Source organism: Theropithecus gelada, chromosome 11, assembly GCF_003255815.1.
Source record: "Theropithecus gelada isolate Dixy chromosome 11, Tgel_1.0, whole genome shotgun sequence".
NCBI classification, from domain to species: domain Eukaryota; kingdom Metazoa; phylum Chordata; class Mammalia; order Primates; family Cercopithecidae; genus Theropithecus; species Theropithecus gelada.
Window position 1 is genome coordinate 92030772 of NC_037679.1, and position 21100 is coordinate 92051871.

The following is a 21100-nucleotide window of genomic DNA, read 5'->3' on the forward strand; positions in this document are numbered from 1 at the left end:
TACACTCAGACACAATGATACACATACATCACACAGACGTACATACAGACGCAATGATATGTACATCACACATACACTCAGACGCACACACAGATACACATGTACAGACACGCAGACATGCACACTCAGACACACTGATACATAAATCACACAGGCATGTACACACAGACACAATGATACACATGTACATCACACATACACTCAGAGGCACACACACAGATACACGTACACACAGACACGCAAACAGATGCACACACACTCGGATGCAGTGATACACATGTACATCACACACAGACATGTACACACAGACATAATGATACACACGTACATCACACACTCAGATGCACACACACGTACACACAGACATGCACACTTAGACACACTGATACGTAAATCACAGACATGTACACACAGACACAATGATATGTACATCACGCATACACTCAGACACACACACACAGATACACACATACACACAGACACACTCAGACGCACTGATACACACGTACATCAGACTCACAGATATGTACACACAGACACACTGATACGTACATCATATATACACACACTCAAGACACGTAGACACGTACATCACACACTAATACGTACATCACAAACGTACATACACACTGACATGTACATCACATACACAGACACGTAAACACACTGATACACGTGTACATCAGACACGCACAGACACTGATACACACGTACATCACACACAAACATGTACACACAGACACACTGATACATACATCACAGACACACAGACACGAGCGCACACACTGATACGTATATCACACACTCACAGACACGTACGCACACACAGATACGTACGTCACACAGACGTACACACACACTGATACACATGTACATCACACATACACAGACATGTACACAGATACACTGACGCACATGTACATCACACGTACACACAGATACACATGTACACACACAGACGTACACACACAGATACGTACATCACATACACACAGATATGCATGCATATCACACATGCATATATGTACACACACCGATATGTACATCACACTCACACACAGACATGTACAGAGATATGTACCTCACACATATACACACTCAGACATGCACACAGACACGTCCATATATCATATATACAGACATGTACACACACACTGATGTACACATACATCACAGATACACTCAGACACGTACACACACTGACACAATGATGCACATGTACATCATACACACAGACGTACACACACACACTCAGACATATCACAGACACACAGACACAGATACACACACTGATGCACACATACATCCCACATAACACAGACATGCACAACTCACTGACATACACATACATCACACATGCACACACACTGATACGTACATGACACACACATACAACACACATGACACATGCACAGAAAAGCACACACACTCACACATTGATACACCACACAGGCACGTACACACACACACTGATACATACATCACACGTGCACACACTCATACACACACTCATACACATACACCACACATACAAATACACACATACATCACACACATATACTCACAAACATCACACACACACATTCATACGTACATCACACAATACACATTCCCACACACAGACCTCACAGTTTCACACACGTACATATACCACATACACACATGTTCACACACACATCACACACACATTCATGCATGCATCACACACAGTCTCATTTACCCGCTAGGAAAGCAGCATTTGCTGAATTCTTATTACACACCAGGCACCGCTCTGCACCCATGGGAAAGACCACTCAACAGGATGTATGGCGTCTTTGCCCTCCAGGGAAACAGCCAAATAAATAAATGATTTCTGACTGTGAGCGCTCAGAAGAAATTTTAACTGTGGGCCGGACGCGGTGGCTCACACCTATAATCCCAGCACTTTGGGAGGCTGAGGCGGTGGGCAGATCACTTGAAGTCAGGAGTTCGAGACCAGCCTGGCCAACATGGTGAAACCCCATCTTTACTAAAAATACAAAAAATTAGCTGGGCGTGGTGGTGGGCGCCTGTAATCCCAAATACTCAGGGGGCTGAGGCAGAAGAATCACTGGAACCCGGGAGATGGAGGTTGCAGTGAGCTGAGATCACGCCACTGCACTCCAGCATGGGCGAAGTAGCGAGACTCTGTCTCAAAAAACAAAAAAAAAAAAGGGAAATTTTAACTGTGACCTAGTGATGGATGGACAGAAGACATTCCTCCCAGACGTCAGAGAGGCTTGTGGGAGGAGGTGGCTTTTAGCTGAGCCTGAAGCAGGAGGAGCCTACCACCGAGGGCTGGGCCGACCATACCACTCCAGGCACCTCAGATGCAAAGGTCTTGGGCGGAGGAGCCAGAGGTCATCAGGAGGGATGGAAGAGGCCCAGGAGGTACAACCAGCAAGGGGAAAATTCTACAAGGAGAAGACCTGAAAGCCAACGGGGTCACTGAGAACTTTTAAAAAGGAAATAATCACGTAAAAAGAGTAGTCACTGATCAACGGTCCCATGCTACAAGAAGAGGGCCAAAGGGCAAAAAGACTTGTCACACACGAGAGGCTTCACAACCATACGCACTCGGATCTGCTTCCAGACCCACCAACATGGCCCTCCCAGGCCCCTGGATTACCAAGTCCCAGAGAGGGCCTCAATCACACACACACACCCCAGACACGAACCACTGAACTCCGCAGCCACAAGCCCATGCCAACCTCCAGCGTCCCAAGTCCCCCAGTCACTCACAGTGACCACCTGAGAATTCTCCAGCTCCACATCCCAAGATGTCCCCAGATCACTGAATCCAACAGGCCTGCTTCACAGACCTCCGGACCACACAACCACGGAACCCCATAAACTCCACTCCCGCTCACCCATGTGCCCCCATCACTTCCACAGAACCACAACGGCCGACTTCACAGGCCACCCAGTCTCTCTCCCTGAGAGGCCGCTCCTCCAGGGCTTTCAGTGACACATGCTATGGGTTCCCTGGTGATCAACAAAGCCCCCAGGTGGTAACTCTAGTGGCCCCACAACAGCCTCCAGAAACACCTAACCACTGACTCCACAGACTGGCACAGTATTGGCTCCCAGACAACTAATCAGATATCCAAAGGCCACTAACTTAATATTATTATTCTTATTATTTATTTATTTATTTATTTTGAGACAGAGTCTCGCTCTATCGCTCAGGCTGGAGTGCAGTGGCCGGATCTCAGCTCACTGCAAGCTCCGCCTCCCAGGTTCACGCCATTCTCCTGCCTCAGCCTCCCCAGTAGCTGGGACTACAGGCGCCTGCCACCTCGCCCGGCTAGTTTTTTTTTTGTATTTCTCAGTAGAGACGGGGTTTCACCGTGTTAGCCAGGATGGTCTCGATCTCCTGACCTCGTGATCCACCCGTCTCGGCCTCCCAAAGTGCTGGGATTACAGGCTTGAGCCACCGCGCCCGGTCTATTATTATTATTTTTTAAGATGGAGTCTTGCTCTGTCACCAGGCTGGAATGCAGTGGCGCAATGTCAGTTCACTGCAACCTCCACCTCCCGGGTTCAAGCAACTCTCCTGCCTCAGCCTCCTGAGTAGCTGGGACTACAAGTGCCCACCACCACTCCCAGCTAATTTTTGTATTTTTAGTAGAGACGGGGTTTCACCGTGTTGGCCAGGATGGTCTGGATCTCTTGACCTCGTGATCTGCCTGCCTTGGCCTCCCAAAGTGTTGGGATTACAGGCGTGAGCCACCGCGCCAAGGCCACTAACTTCGAACTCCACATTCACCGCAAATGGCAAAGAAACCATTATGCTCCCAGGCTTCCCTCTCACTGACACCCACAGGGTCCCCAATTTCTCACCCTCACCCACCCACACATCAATCACAGACACTTGCATGCATGCTTGGCATTCATCCCAAACATCAAACTCCCAAGCCCTCCGATCATTCCTCCTCACAGACTTCACTGCCCACCCCATCAGTCCTTCAGTCATCTCTGGTACCCGGTCACTGATACAAACAAGCTCCTTCTCACCTGGTTCCAACACCCTCAAATAACAAAGCCAATGCACAGGGCACGAGCCAACAAAACAATCCCCATTCAACGATGCACACTGGACCTTTTATTCCTAATCCTCCACAGGCCCCCAGACACTCACCTGGCGTTTACCATTCCTATGTCACACCATAGACCCCATGGGCCAGGCAGAGTCATCCCTACAGGCCCAACTGATGACTGGACCCCAGTGACTCCCACACGGCTTTTAAATACAGATGCCCAGACACCATAATCACCGGCACCCCCAAACCCCACTTAAGAATCACCACAGACTGAAACCCCAAACACTGAGTCCCAAAGGATCCCCACAGAACTCAGACACTCCTGCAGGTGAGCTGGGGAGGGAGGGGAAGAGAAGGGTGGGGAGGGGAGCGGGGAGGGGAAGAGAAGAGTAGGGAAGAGAGGAGAAGGGTAGAAAGGGGAGGAGAAGGGTGTGGGGGGGAGACGGGTGGGGAGGGGAGGAGAAGGGGCTTCAGTCACCCCTGCAGGTGAGGTGGGGAGGAGAGGAGAAGGGGCTTCTGTCCTGGGATGAACACACCGGTCTCCATTCACTCACTTTATCAGGTGCCCAGGTCACGCGCTCACAGAGCCCCTCCCCAATAACTGACATTCTCAGACTTGCGCCACAGACCACCTAAATTGGACCCGTCACTCAATGCCAAGGGATCCCTAATCCCTTATCCCTGGGGCCCCCAAGCATTCGCCCCATGACATCCCATTCTCTAATCCACTCCATGCTGGAGCATTCACTGACACTCCCATAGCCCTTCCCAGACACCACCTGGAAAGGGATTGTGTGGCTGTGCACAAATGCCGACCCCGCAGGCCGCTCCAATGACGCCAAGTACGACCCCGTTGTCCACGCACTCACAACCTGCAACGGGTCCACCATTAACTTACATCCAGACTCCCTTGTCACAAACACACAGCGCCCCCATTCCTAGTGCTTCAATCATAAGATCCCCAAACACAAGCACAGAAACCAACCCCAGCCACTCGCCAGCATAGGCCACCCCACACTCGCCTCCGCTATTGGAGACGCGTTGAAACAGCAACCACCGTTATTCAGCTGTCAAATAAAACATGCAACTGGTCACAGCAAAGACGGCTCCGAAAGGTTGTTGGAAGTGGTGGAAAAAGACGCGGAAGAGGGTTGGGAAGGGGAAGGGGCTTCTGGGAAGAATCCCGAAGCCACGAGACTCACGTGCATCTCTGCAAAGCAAAAAGGGATTTTCTTTCATAGAGAGACGTGAACAGGGGTAGCCAAGACCAGGCCTGCCAAGCGAGGTGGAAGTTCGCGCGACCAGACAGCAAAGCAGAGGAAGCCTGACCCTGAGCCAGCCTGTTCTCTGCCGAGGCTGCGTGTTGGCTCAGGCCGGGGATGGGCCAAAGCTCAAGAAAATGGGGAAAGGAAAGAAGCTTAGCTAAAGTTTGGTTAAGGAACATTTTGCTCCGACCGCTCAGTGGAGTTCAGCCAGTCACTGATGAGGCAAGCGCCAGCAACGTGGCGGGTCTGTGTGAACAAGGGGCATCCTGGAGGCTGACCTAAATCATATAGGGAAGGGGGGTCTTTGCAGCGAGTCATCTCCTGGAACCCAAAAGCGTGGGAAATTCCTCAGCCTTCACTGTTTCCAGGAGCACAAGGCTCTGGCGAAATTCAACACTGTCACAGCCGGCAGGCTTCCGTCAATGGAACCCACACAAGCGAGCCCCTAAACCCTCCCAAGCAGACCCCGCAGAAGCCTCATCATTCACCCCGCTGGCCTCCAGTGCTCACCACAAGGCATCCAAATCATTGATCAGCAGAGTCCCAATCGCTGCAGACACAGCCTCCACACGGCCTCCCAGGGGCCCCTCTCCCCGAGGGCCAAGAGCAGCCTCGCGTCCCCTTGCCCCGCCCGCGCTGCACCCCAAGTCTACAGGGACCTCCATAGGCCGCCAGTGAACCGCCCAGCTGACCCCAAATCTCCCCCGACCCCCACATTCAGCGCCCCGCCGGCGCCCGCCCTACAGCCCCCACCCCGCCCGCTGCCTCCCACCCCCGCGCGCCCCCAGGGCCCCGCCCGAGGCCCGCCGTCCGCGCATGCGCCCAGGCCGCCCAGCAGGCCTTTCTGGCCCCGGCCGGCAGCCAGCTCGGGCGCGCTGGGGTCACCGCTAGCCGGTCCGCAGCGGGGTCACCGCGACCCCCGGCGCAGACACAGAGCCCGCCTCCAGCCCCGCCGCCTAGTCGTCCCGCCCCCGCTGCACCCTCCCTTACCCCTCGGACCTCGCAGTGCCGTGGTGGACACGGCCCCACCGCGGAAGTGAACGCGCAGAGAACTACATTTACCAGAGTGCCGCTCGCGCTGGAACTACACTTCCCGAGGGGCTCCGCGGTGCACCCGCCGGGGTCGCCCTAGGACGTTTCCGGTTGGAGAAGCCGCTTGGCGGGTAACTGGGGAGACTGGAAGAAATCTAGGATGGAGCCAGCAGTGCTGGCCCAACATGTCTGTGAGAGAACCTAAAGGCGCCTCCAGGAGGACGCCTCTGCATCTTTTCCTTGTTTTTTTGTTTGTTTGTTTTTGGAGGCAGGGTTTCGCTCTGTCACCCAGTGGGGAGTGCAGTGGTGCCATCACCACTCATTGCAGCCTCAGGCTGGTTTCCCAACTCCTGGGTTCAAATGATCCTCCTGCCCCAGCCTCCTAAAATGCTGGAATTACAGGCATGAGTCACTGCGTCCGGCTTCTTTTCCATTTTACATCACAGCTGTAAGTAATATAGGTAAATTTTAGTGTTACGCGCGTTGCAGTGAGCCAATATCGTGCCATTGCACTCTAGCCTGGGCGACTGGGCGAGACTCCGTCTCAAAAAAAAAAAAAAAAAAAAAATTAGCTGGGAGTGGTGCTGGGCGCCTGTAATCCCAGTGAGACAGGAGAATCGCTTGAACCTGGGGGGCGGAGGTTGCAGTGAGCCGAGATCCCGCCGCTGCACCCCAGCCTGGGCAACAGAGCAAGACTCTGTCTCAAAAAAAAAAAAAAAAAAAAGGTTTTTGCCAGGCCGGGGGCGGTGACTCACGCCTGTAATCCCAGCACTTTGGGAGGCCGAGGCAGGGGTATCACCTGAGGTCAGGAGTTTGACACCACCCTGACCAACATGGTGAAATCCCGTTTCTACTAAAAATATAAAAATTAGCCAGGTGTGGTGGCTCATGCCTGTAATCCCAGCTACTCAGGAGGCTGAGGCGCGAGAATTGCTTGAACCCGGGAGGCGGAGGTAGCAGTGAGCTGAGATCACACCACTGCAGTCCGCCCTGGGAGACAGTGAGACTCCGTCAAAAAAAACCCATAAAAGCATGTTAATTTTTACATAAAAATGGGGAAAAACAGGAAACACACACAATTGGCAATTTAAAAAATTGGAATGGCCATAAAGACCAAATTCAAGTATTTGTGAAATAATATTTAGCTCAATTCTATATTAGTAAATTTGGAGCCTGTGAGAAATGGGGTTTTGCTCTTGTTGCCCAGGCTGGAGTGCAATGGCGCAATCTCAGCTCACTGCAACCTCCGCCTCCCGTCTCCCGGGTTCAAGCGATTCTCCTGTCTCAGCCTCCTGAGTCACTGGGATTACAGGCGCCCAGCACCACTCCCAGCTAATTTTTTTTTTTTTTTTTTTTTTGAGACGGAGTCTCGCCCAGTCGCCCAGGCTAGAGTGCAATGGCACGATATTGGCTCACTGCAACCTCTGCCTCCTGGGTTCAAGCGATTCTCCTGCCTCAGCCTCTCGAGTAGCTGGGATTACAGGTGCATGCCACCGTGCCCGGCTAATTTTTGTATTTTTAGTAGAGATGGGGTTTCAACATGTTAGCCAGGCTGGTCTCCATCTCTTAACATCGTGATCCACCCACCTTGGCCTCCCAAAGTGCTAGGATTACAGGCGTGAGCCACAGCACCCAGCCACTCCCGGCTAATTTTTTGTATTTTTAGTAGACATGGGTTTCACCATGTTGACCAGGCTGGTCTCAAACTTCTGACCTCAGTTGATCCACCCGCCTCAGCCTGCCAAAGTGCTGGGATTACAGGCCTGAGCCACTGCACCTGGCCCACATTGCCCCGGTTCTAATTGAAATTCAGACTTTATTTAAGCAACCCAATTCCGTGCTCAACAGAGCTAAAATTAAAATTCTGCTTTAAGGTGGTTTTGTTTTTGTTCTCGGAAAATGCTGCTGTTCACAGATTTATGATTTTCACTTTTCTCTGAGGTTGTGTTATTTATTAAATGACTCACTAGAATTTATACGCCCCTCCCTTTTTTTTTTTTTTTTTTTGAGACGGAGTCTCGCTCTGTTGCCCAGGCTGGAGCACAGTGGCATGATCTCGGCTCACTGCAACCTCTGCCTTCTGGGTTCAAGCAATTCTCCCATCTCTGCCTCTTGAGTAGCTGGGATTACAGACACCCACCATCATGCCCGGCTAATTTTTTGTGTTTTTGTAGAGACGGGGTTTCACCATGTTGGCCAAGCTGGTCTCTAACTCATGACCTCAGGTGATCTGCCTGCCTTGGCCTCCCAAAGTGCTAGGATTACAGGCATGAGTCACCAAGAATGGCCATGGCCTTTTCTCCCATTCAAATTTTGGCCAGGAAAGAAAAGTTTCTCTCTCTCAAAAAAATATTGCATGACTTAAGTAAAACTTATAAGTTAAAAAAAAAAAAACTGGCTAAACTCTTAAGTTCAGTTCATTTGACATATCTAAGGTCCCATTTTAAATGACCAAAGCCAATAAAAGAAACTTTCTATAAAGACAGAGATAAGTTTTAAAGATAAGACACTATTTCTCCCAGCCAAAAGATAGCTTAGTGACTAAGGTTTTGTGAAACTATTTAAGCTCATCCTTCATGACATACATTGGACCCATAAGACTCCCCTCAACAAAAAACATACAAAAATATCCTAGTGCCCTAAGTGCCCCAAATTACTGGGTTTCACCAAGACATATAAGAGGAAAAAAGTGACTCATGGGTGACTCTTCAAGAAATAATCCTTATTAAGCAGCATGCCAGATCCAATAACTCTTTCCCTTTCGGTCTTTGACCATTAAAACAAAAACCCCAAATTATGGACAATCGTCCATCTAACACTGAGTCTTTACCCTTCAAAAGAAATACACCTTTAATGGCCGGACGCAGTGGCTCACGCCTGTAATCCCAGCACTATGGGAGGCCAAGGTGGCAGAGCACCAGGTCAGGAATTCGAGACCAGCCTGACCAACGTGGTGAAACCCTGTCACTACTGAAAATACAAAAATTAGCTGGGTGTGTTGGCGGGCACCTGTAATCCCAGCTACTCGGGAGGCTGAGGCAGGAGAATCACTTGAAACAGAAAGGTGGAGGTTGCAGTGAGCTGAGATCGTGCCACTGCATTCCAGTCTGGGCAAAAGAGGAAAACTCCGTCTCCAAAAAAAAAATACACCTTTAAGTAACTCCAGCTAAATTCATATTCATAAATAGTACTTATGATGTGACCTCCCATCAGTATCTTTTAAAATGGTCTTATTTAACCCATAAAGACCCAAACTACGAAGACCAAAATGAAATGCCATTAAAAATACCTAAATTAGTTCATTTATGTACATAATTTTAAAAAACTGAGTCTAAAATTTTTTAAAAATTGAAAGTTACTTTCAATTTTTGGATGCTAAAAAGCATCCAAAGGAGACTCTGAAAATTTCTTTCCCTACAGAAAAAATTAAACTCTCTAGAATTATCGATATATTAAAAAAGGAAACTGCCAAAACTTCTTCTCACCCTTCTGCTTCTCCATCTCTTTATCCTTGCCAAGACTTGGCTTCTTTTTTCCTCCTCCCATCCAATCACTTATCTTTTGTAAATTATTATGTATTAATGTGGAGTCCTAATTAGGGAAAAAGAGTCAGGGTAGTGGGAACAGGGGAAAGCAAAATAAGAAAGAAGAAAAAGCAGATAAGCTGTAAGTCTGCCTTTCCTAATGGTCCAGGACACAGAGTCGTCCTGTGCAAATAACTCACAATCTTCCTATGCCTAGCTATCGCCAGACTCTCAGCTGATACAAAAAATGCAAGTCAGCTTCCTGCAACCTTGGTGTTATCAGAAATGAATGTAACACTCTGCAGCCCAAAAACCACCTATTCTATCTCCAGGAAGTCTGCGTTTCCTTTCAGTCAGTTCCTCCCTTGCTGGCTGCCCATTACCTTCTTGAAAGTATTTTCCTACTTCCTCTAATAAATCTGCCTGTGGGCCGGGCGCGGTGGCTCACGCCTGTAATCCCAGCACTTTGGGAGGCCGAGGCGGGCGGATCACGAGGTCAGGAGATCGAGACCATCCTGGCTAACACGGTGAAACCCCATCTCTACTAAAAATGCAAAAAATTAGCCGGGCGAGGCGGCGGGCGCCTGTAGTCCCAGCTACTCGGGAGGCTGAGGCAGGAGAATGGCATGAACCCGGGAGGCGGAGCTTGCAGTGAGCCGAGATCGCGCCACTGCACTCCAGCCTGGGCGACTAAGCGAGACTCTGTCTCAAAAATAAAAAAAATAAAAAAAATAAATCTGCCTGTGTTAGTGAATTCTTTTTTTTTTTTTTCTTTGAGACAGAATCTTGCTCTGTCACCAGGCTGGAGTGCAGGAGCATGATCTTGGCTCACTGCAACCTCCGCCTCCTGGATTCAAGCTATTCCACTGCCTCAGCCCCCCGAGTAGGTGGGACTACAGGTGTGCACCACCACGCCTGGCTAATTTTTTGCATTTTGGTAGAGACCGGGTTTCACCATGTTGGCCAGGATGGTCTCGATCTCCTGACCTTGTGATCCATCCACCTTGGCCTCTCAAAGTGTTGGGATTACAGACGTGAGCCACCACACCTGGACCTGTCTTGGTAAATTCTTTTACTCCTGTTCCACTTTCCCAGTTCCACTGCTCCCCCATGACAAGTTATATATCTATACAAGTTGTAAATATATATTTATAATTATATATTTAACATATATGCCTTTTTATTGTCCTGTACCTAACCTAACTCAGACCAAATAACACAGAAAACCCGTAACTACTACATCTTCAATATAAAATAGTAAGTATATCTTCCTCCCCAAGAAAACCACCTTAACTAATCAGACCATTATAACGCTACATTAAGCCTTATATATAAAAAAATTAAAGTTCTTTTAAACTTTCCTAAACGTTGTCTATATAAACAATCCCAGACTTCTACACTTCAAAACACGAACTTTCATTCTTTAAGATTTATACTTCGGCCGGGCGCGGTGGCTCAAGCCTGTAATCCCAGCACTTTGGGAGGCCGAGGCGGGTGGATCACGAGGTCAGGAGATCGAGACCATCCTAGCTAACACGGTGAAACCCCGTCTCTACTAAAAATACAAAAAACTAGCCGGGCGTGGTGGCGGGCGCCTGTAGTCCCAGCTACTCGGAGGCTGAGGCAGGAGAATGGCGTGAACCTGGGAGGCGGAGCTTGCAGTGAGCCGAGATCGCGCCACTGCACTCCAGCCTGGGTGACACAGTGCGAGACTCCATCTCAAAAAAAAAAAAAAAAAAAAAAAAAAAAAAAAAATTTAGTCATTTCAACAAAAATATTAAAATAATACTTGGTGGCTATGTTCACTGCTTTTTAATGACTTTTCTATGAAGACATATTAAAATAGATGTTGTTTNAAAAAAAAAAAAAAAAAAAAAAAAAAAAAAAAAAAAAAAAAAAGATTTATACTTCCTAGGTGGCTATCCTCAAATTTTACACTGAAGTAAACTCTATTTAAACTAGATACTGATCCTTTTAGTTATTTTATTTATTTGCTTTGTTTTTTTTTTTTTTTGAGACAGAGTCTAGCTCTGTTGCCCAGGCTGGAGTGAGTAATGCGATCTTGGCTCACTGCAAGCTCCGCCTCCCGGGTTCACACCATTCTCCTGCCTCAGCCTTCGGAGTAGCTGGGACTACAGGCGCTGCCACCTCGCCCGGCTAGATTTTTTAGTATTTTTAGTAGAGACGGGGTTTCACGGTGTTAGCCAGGATGGTCTCGATCTCCTGACCTCGTGATCCGCCCGCCTCGGCCTCCCAAAGTGCTGGGATTACAGGCGTGAGCCACCGCGCCCGGCCTATTTTATTTTATTTTTTTATTTTTGAGACTGAGTTTCGCTCTTGTTGCCCAGGCTGGAGTGCAATGGCGAGATCTTGGCTCACTGCAACCTCTGCCTCCTGCGTTCAAGCGACTCTCGTGCCTTAGCCCCCTGAGTAGCTGGGATTACAGGCGCCCTCCACCTCGCCCGCCACGCCTGGCTAAATTTGTATTTTTAGTGGAGATGGGGTTTCGCCATGTTGGCCAGGCTGGTCTCCAACTCTTGACCTGAGGTGATCCGCTCGCCTTGGCCTCCCAGGGTGCTGGGATTACAGGAATGAGCCACCCACACCCAGTCAGATCCTTTTATTATTATTATTATTATTATTATTATTATTATTAGAGACGGAGTCTTGCTCTGTAGCCCAGGCTGGAGTGCAGTGGCGTGATCCCGGCTCACTGCAACCTCGGCCTCCCAGATTCTGTCTCAGTCTCCCGAGAAGCTGGGATTACAGGCGCGCACCACCACACCCAGCTAATTTTTTGTATTTTTAGTAGAGATGGGGTTGCACCTTGTTAGCCAGGATGGTCTCGATTTGCTGACCTTGTGATCCGCCCGCCTCGGCCTCCCAAACTGTTGGGATTACAGGCGTGAGCCACCCCACCGGGCCTGTTTTATTTTTTTATTATGTTTATTATTATTATTATTTGAGACAGAGCCTCATTCTGTCGCCCAGTATGGGGTGCAGTGGCGCGATCTTGGCTCACTGCAACCTCCGCCCCCTGGGTTCAAGTGATTCTCCTGCCTCAGCCTCGGGAGCAGCTGGGACTAGAGGTGAGCGGCACCACGCCCCCTAACTTTTTATATTTTTAGTTGAGAGGGGGTTTCAACGTATTGGCTAGGCCGGTCTCTAACTCCTCCCACCTCGGCCTCCTAAAGTGCTGGGATTACAGGCATGAGCCAGCACGCCAGGCCCTTTTAGTTGTTTTAGATTAACATATCCTAGTGCTGATTGTAGCCCTGGAGTCAGCTATTCCTGAAGCCTTCAGATCGGCTCCTTCAGTTATAAAGGCTCATAGATATCTTCTGTTAGTCTATGCTAGTTTGAGTTATATTTCTGGCAGAGCCTTATTACAAATTTACTCTTTTTTTTCTTTTCATTTCTTTCTGTTTGAGACAGGATCTTACTTTGTGAACCAGCAGGAGTGCAGTGGTGCAAATACAGTTTGCACCCCACCTCCCAGGCTCAAGTGATCCTGCCATCTCAGCCTCCTGAGTAGTTGGGAGCACAGGTACATGCCACCATGCCTGGCTAATTTCTTTTTTTTTTTTTTTTTTGAGGCAAAGTCTAACTCTGTTGCCCACGCTGGAGTGCAATGGCACGATCTCGGCTCATTGCAGCCTCTGCCTCCTGGGTTCAAGTGATTCTCATGCCCCAGCCTCCCAAGTAGTTGGGATTACAGGCACATACCACCATGCCTGGCTAATTTTTTGTATTTTTAGTAGAGACAGGGTTTCACCATATTGGTCAGGCTGGTCTCGAACTCCTGACCTCAGGTGATCCGCCCACCTTGGCCTCCCATACTGCTGGGATTACAGGCTTGAGCCACTGCATCCAGCCTAATGCCTGGTTAATTTTTGTAAAGACAGGGTTTCACCATGTTGCCCAGGCCGCTCTCGATCTCCTGAGCTCTAGTGATCCACCCACTTTGACCTCCTAAAGTGCTGGGATTACAGGTATGAGCAATTGCACCCAGCCACAAAGTCACCCTTTTACTTCAAAAGAGTCTTAATACAAACTTACTGTAGTAATTAGGTAGGGCATTCCCAGCATCCGTTTCCATGCCAATTAAAATAACCCTAAGCTAAATAATTTTAAAATATAGAAGTAAAAGAAATCTGTGTGCAGCAAACCACCCGGGTGCTGAGGCAAGAGACCGAGGGCACGAGCTGTTCCAGTATAATAAAGAAAATACAGACCATCCTGGCTAACACGGTGAAACCCCGTCTCTACTAAAACATACAAAAAACTAGCCGGGCGAGGTGGCGGGCGCCTGTAGTCCCAGCTACACGGGAGGCTGAGGCAGGAGAATGGCGTGAACCCGGGAGGCGGAGCTTGCAGTGAGCTGAGATCAGGCCACTGCACTCCAGCCTGGGCGACAGAGCGAGACTCCGTCTCAAAAAAAAAAAAAAAGAAAATACATAGAATAGCTATACTAGAAATAGAATATAGGTATGATTATATATGAATATTATTAATCATTAGTTTGTAGCATCACTCTTTATTCCAATATTATAATAGTATTTGTTCTACAATTATAACCTAGGAAAAACCAGGCCATACAGAGATAGGAGCTGAAGGGACACGGTGCGAAGTGAGTGACCAGAAGACGAGTGTGAGCCTCTGTCATGCCCGGACAGGGCCACTAGAGGGCTCCTTGGTCTAGCAGTAGTGCCAGCGCCTGGGAAGGCACCCTACTTAGCTGACCGAGAAAGGGAGTCTCCCTTTGCCCAGGGGAGTTAGAGAAGACTCTGCTCCACCACCTCTTGTGGAAGGCCTGACTCCGGCCCGCCCACAGCCTCCTGAGGCCTAACCGTCTCCCTGTGATGCTGTGCTTCAGCGGTCATGCTCCTGTTTCACTTTCATGTTCCACTCTGTACACCTGGCTCTGCCTTCTAGCTAGCAGTAGCAGAATTAGTGAAAGTACTAAAAGTCTTTGAAATGCAGAGAAGAAATAATGGCATAAGCTGTCCTCTCTCTCCATCTGCCTCAGCTGCCAAGTAGGGAAGGGCCCCCTGTCTGGTGGACACGTGACTCACATGACCTTACCTATCACTGGAGACGACTCACACTCCAGACCCTGCCCTTTTGCCTTGTATCCAATAAATAACAGCGCAGCCAGGCATTCGGGGCCACTACCGGTCTCCGCGTCTTTGTGGTAGTGGTCGCCCGGGCACAGCTGTCTTTTCTTCTCTTTGTCTTGCATCTTTATTTCTGCAATCTCTCGTCTCCGCACACAGGGAGAAAATCCCACAGACCCTGTAGGGCTAGATCCTACAGGCGTGGTGGCACATGTCTGTAGTCTCAGCTACTTGGGAGGCTGACTTGGGAGAGCCCAGGAGTTTGAGGCAGCAGTGAGCCATGATTGTGCTACTGCATTCCAGCCTGGGTGACACTGTCTCAAAAGAAAAAAAAAATTTGAGCAGATCATAAAATAATCATTAAACTAAACGATAGCATTATTGTAACTCTGGTTTATATCTCCACATTTTTTTTTTACATAATTTAAGAGATTAATGCTTTTAAAAGAAGGATTAATGTATGTTTTAGGGCATGCAATGTATAAAAATGTAATTTTGTGACATCAACAAATCAAAGGGGGGGATCAGAGCTTTAAAGGAGCAGAGTTCTCATATGTTATTGAAGTTAAACTGGTAAAAATTCAAATTAGAGCACTATAGTTTCCTATGTTAAATATACTCCTTATGGCAACCACAAACAAATAGCTATAGAATAGACCCAAAAGAACATCAGAAAGGAACTTAAACATTCTTCTATAAAAAATCAACTAGGCCAGGCGCGGTGGCTCATGCCTGTAATCCCAGCACTTTGGGAGGCCGAGGTGGGCGGATCACTTGAGGTCAGGAGTTTGAGACCATCTTGGCCAACATGGTGAAACCCCGTCTCTACTAAAAATACAAAAAATTAGCCGGGCATGGTGGTGTGCACCTGTAATCCCAGCTACTCAGGAGACTGAGGCAGGAGAGTCACTTGAACCTGGGAGGTGGAGGTTGCAGTGAACCAAGATCGCGCCATTGCACTCCAGCTTGAGCAACAAGAAAAACACTCCCTCTCCAAAAAAAAAAAAAAAAAAAAAAAAAAAAATTCAACTAAACACAAAAGAAGACAGCAATGCAGGAAATTAGAGATAAAAAAGCTTATGAGCCTCTTCAAAAACAAAGCAAAATGACAGAAATAATAGCTTCTGGCCGGGCGCAGTGGCTCACGGCTGTAATCCCAGCATTTTGGGAGGCTGAGGCAGGTGGATCACCTGAGTTCAGGAGTTTGAGACCAACCTGACCAATATGGTGAAACCCTGTCTCTACTAAAACTGCAAACATTAGCTGGGCGTGGTGGCGCACAACTGTAGTCCCAGCTACTCAGGAAGCTGAGGCCCAGGAGGCGGAGGTTGCAGTGAGCCAAGACTGCACCACTGCACCCCAGCCTGGGCGACAGAGCGAGACTCTGTCTCAAAAAAAAAAAACAAAAAACAAAAAAAAGAATATCTTTCTCATTAGCAGTGAAATATAAATGATTAAACTTTTCAATCAAAAGACTTACATTTGAAGACTGAATAAAAATATGTAATTCAACTATATGCTGTTATAAGAGACTCACTTTACATCCAAAAACACAAATAGTAGAAAGTGAATGGATTGAAAAAGATATTCCATGTAAACATCCAAAAGAAAGCAGTGATGCTTGCATCAGACAAAATCACCCTTAAACCAAAACAGATTACAAGACAAAGAATAACATTGTAGATTAATAAAATATTCAATATACGACATTATAATTATAAATACTTATCTAATAGCATAAAAATATATAAAGCAAAAACAGCATTCATAAGAGCAATATTCTAGAGTAATTGAAGACTTCTTCACTCTCTATTTGAAATATTTGCATCACTGTTGACAAGTGAAATCGACTTTTGTTTTCATTTTCTGTGATACCTTTTTAGGTTTACATATTATTGTTATAATTGCTCCAGAAATTCAGAAGCTGTTTTGTTTTGTTTTGCTTTTTTTGAAACGGAGTCTTGCTCTGTTGCCAGGCTGGAGTGCAGTGGCACAATCTTGGCTCACTGCAACTTCCAACTCCCGGGTTCAAGTGATTCTCCTGCCTCAGCCTCCTGAGTAGCTGGGATTACAGGCAGGTGCCACCACACCCCGCTAACTTTTATGTTTTTAGTAGAGACAGGGTTTCACTGTGTTAGCCAGGATGGTCTTCATCTCCTGACCTCATGATCCGCCTCGGCCTCCCAAAGTACTGGGGTTACAGGCATGAGCCACCGGGCCCAGCCAGAAGTATTATTTATTCTGGTATAATTTATGAGCATGGGATTATCTGGTCTTTGAAGTTTGGCAGCATTTTCTTATGAAATCACCCAAATCTATTACTTTTTTTGTGGGGTGGTTCTTGACAAGTTTATTTGATGAAAAGAAGACTTGAATTTTCTGAGGTAAATCTTGGAAAATTCAATTTTCCTTAGAATTTAACCATTTCATCTAGGTCTTCAAAATGTTTTTGCCTAGAGTTGGGCAAAAACATCTTTTATGATTAAAAAAAATCTATCTTCTGTTTCAGTAGTCATTTCCTCTTCGTATTTCTTATTTTGTATATTTGTACTTTCTCTCTTTTTGTTGGATTAGAATACCAAGTTGTTTGTCTATTTTGTTAATGTTCTTCAAAAACAAATGTTTTATTTATTAGTTCTACTGTTGTTCTGCTTTCGACCTCATTTATTTCTGCTTTTATCTCTCTCATTTCCAACAGTCAAACTCAGTGGCCTTAAAAAAGTTTTATTGAAATACAATTCACATTCCACAAAATTTATCGATTGTAAGTATTCAATTCAGTGGTATTAGTAAATCCATAGAGTTTTACTACCATCACCACGATGCAGCCTTGGAACATCTTCATTACCTCCCCAAAGTTCTTTATGCCCATTTACATTTAACCCCTGCTCCTACTCCTGTCCTTAGGCAACTACTGATGTGATTTTTCACTCTACAGATTTGCATTTTCTAGACACTATATCCATGAAATCATCCATGTGATGACTTTTGTGTCTGGCTTTTTTTTTTTTTTTTGAGACGGAGTCTCGCTCTGTCGCCCAGGCTGGAGTGCAGCGGCCAGATCTCAGCTCACTGCAAGCTCCGCCGCCTCCTAGGTTAATGCCATTCTACTGCCTCAGCCTCCTGAGTAGCTGGGACTACAGGCGCCCGCCACCACGCCTGGCTAATTTTTTTGTATTTTCAGTAGAGACGGGGTTTCACCGTTTTTGCCAGGATGGTCTCGATCTCCTGCCCTCGTGATCCGCCCACCTCGACCTCCCAAAGTGCTGGGATTACAGGCGTGAGCCACCGCGCCCGGCCTGTGTCTGGCTTCTTGACATTAGCATCATGTTTCTGAGGTTTGTTCACATATCAGGTACCAGCACTTCCCCCTCTTCTAACTGCTGAACAGTATTCCATCGTAGGGCTATACCACACTTATTTATCCAGGCATCATTTGATGGATATTTGAGTTGTTTTCACTTTTGTTTATCCAGTCAGCAGTTGATAGACATTTTGGGTTGTTTCCAGTTTCCGGCTATTATAAATAATATTGCTGGCTGGGTGCGGTGGCTCATGCCTGTAATCCCAGCACTTTGGGAGGCCGAGACGGGCGCATCACGAGGTCAGGAGATCGAGACCATCTTGGCTAACACGGTGAGACCCCATCTCTACTAAAAATGCAAAAAATTAGCTGGGCATGGTGGCGGGCACCTGTAGTCCCACCTACTCAGGAGGCTGAGGCAGGAGAATCACTTGAACCCAGGAGGTGGAGGTTACAGTGGGCTGAGATCGCACCGCCGACTCCAGCCTGGGCGACAGAGGGAGACTCCGTCTCAAAAATACTACTACTAATAATAATATTGCTATAAACATGATCATAAACGACTTTATACAGACATAAGTTTTCATTTTCTCTTAGATACCTAGAAGTAGAATTGCAGGGTCCTGTGGTAAGTTTATGGTTAACTTTTTAAGTAACAGCCAAACTGTTTCCCAAAGTGACTGCCATTTTACATCTCACGAGCAAATCACGAAGGCTCCTTTCTCCACATACTTGCCTACAGTAGGTGTTGTCTGTTTTTATTGAGTTTTTACTGGTATCTCATTGTGGTTAACTTTGCTGTTCCCTAATGAATAATGACCTTGAGCATCTTTGTATGTGCTTATTAGCCATTTATATATCTTCTTTGGTGAAATGTATATATTCAGATCTTTTATTTGCAAAATTGGGTTGCTTGTCTTATTATTGAGTCATAAGTGTTCTGAATACAAGTCTTTTATCAGACAAATGATTTTCAAATATTTTCTTTTAGACCGTGGCTTGTCTCCTCATTTTCTTCATACTGTCTTTTGAAACAGAAAAGTTTTTATATATTGACAAAGTTCAATTTACCAATGCTTTTATTTCATGGATCATGCTTTTGTTGTTATATCTGGAATCTCGTTACCCAACACAAAACTACAACAATTTTCTATTGTATTATAGTTTTAGCTCTTACTTTTAGGTCTATGACCCGTTTTCAGCTAATTTTCTTGTGTAACGTGTAAGGCAAGTCTTCTCCTTCTCCTTCTTTGGCATGTATGCATCCGTTTACCCAGAATCATTTACTAAAGTCTACCTTTTCATCATTGAATTATCTCGGTAACTGTGTCAAAAATTAATTGGCCATAAATGTTATAATGTATTTATAGATCCTTACTTATTTTCCATTGATCTATTTACTTATCCTTGTGCTACTATCACAGTGTCTTCATCACTGTGGCTTTATAGCAAATTTAAAATCAAGTAGTGTAAGTCTTTCAACTTTATTCTTTTTCAAAATTGTTTTGCTATTCTTTTTTTTTTTTTTTTTTTTGAGACGGAGTCTCGCTCTGTCGCCCAGGCTGGAGTACAGTGGCACGATCTCGGCTCACTGCAACCTCTGCCTCCTGGGTTCCAGCGATTCTCCTGCCTCAGGCTCCCAAGTAGCTGGGACTACAGGCACCCACCATCACGCCCGGATAATTTTTTTATATTTTTAGTAGGGACGGGGTTTCACTGTGTTGGCTAGGATGGTCTCAATCTTCTGACCTCACGATCCATCTGCCTCGGCCTCCCAAAGTGCTGGGATTACAGGCATGAGCCAGTGTGCCTGGCCACATTTTTACTTCTTTTATTAAATTTGTTACTATTTTATTCTTTTTGATGGTGCGAAATTGTTAACTTTAAGATTATTCATTGCTAGTACATAGAAGTATAGTGTTTATATATTGATCTTGTAACCTTTGACCATGCTAACATCTTTTATTAGTTTCAGTAGTTTTATTATTATCATTGATTCCTTGAAATTTTCTATATACAGAATCCTGTCATCTGTGAATAAAGGCAGTTTTACTTTTTTCCAATCTGGATGCTTTCTTCTCTTTCTTTTCTTTTGCTTGACTGCACCAACTAGAACATCCAGTAAATGCTGAACAGAACCAACTAGAACACCCAGTACAATGTTGAACACAAGCAACTAGAACATCCAGTACAACGTTGAACAGAAGCAACTAGAACNTGTTGAACACAAGCAACTAGAACATCCAGTACAACGTTGAACAGAAGCAACTAGAACATCCAGTACAACGTTGAACAGAAGCAACTAGAACATCCAGTACAACGTTGAACAGAACCAGTTAGAACATCCTTTACAACGTTGAACAGAACCAACTAGAAGATCCTTTACAACGTTGAACGGAACCAACTAGAACATCCGGTACAATGCTGAACGGAACCAGCTAGGACATCCGGTACAACGTTGAACAGAAGCAACTAGAACATCCGGTACAACGTTGAACACAACCAGCTAGAACATCCGGTACAACGCTGAACGGAACCAGCTGGAACATCCGGTACAAGGTTGAACACAACCAGCTAGAACATCCAATACAACGTTGAACAGAAGTGTTGAAAGCAGACACCCTTGCTTGTTTCCTATTATAGGGGAAAAACATTCAGTCTTTCACGGTTCTGTAGGATGTTAGCTAGGGTTTTTTTAAATGCCCATTATCAAGTTGAGGAAATTCCCTTTTATTCCTAAATGGTTGAGAGTTTTTGCCACGAGTAGATGTTGGTTTTGCTAAATGCCTTTTGCTGC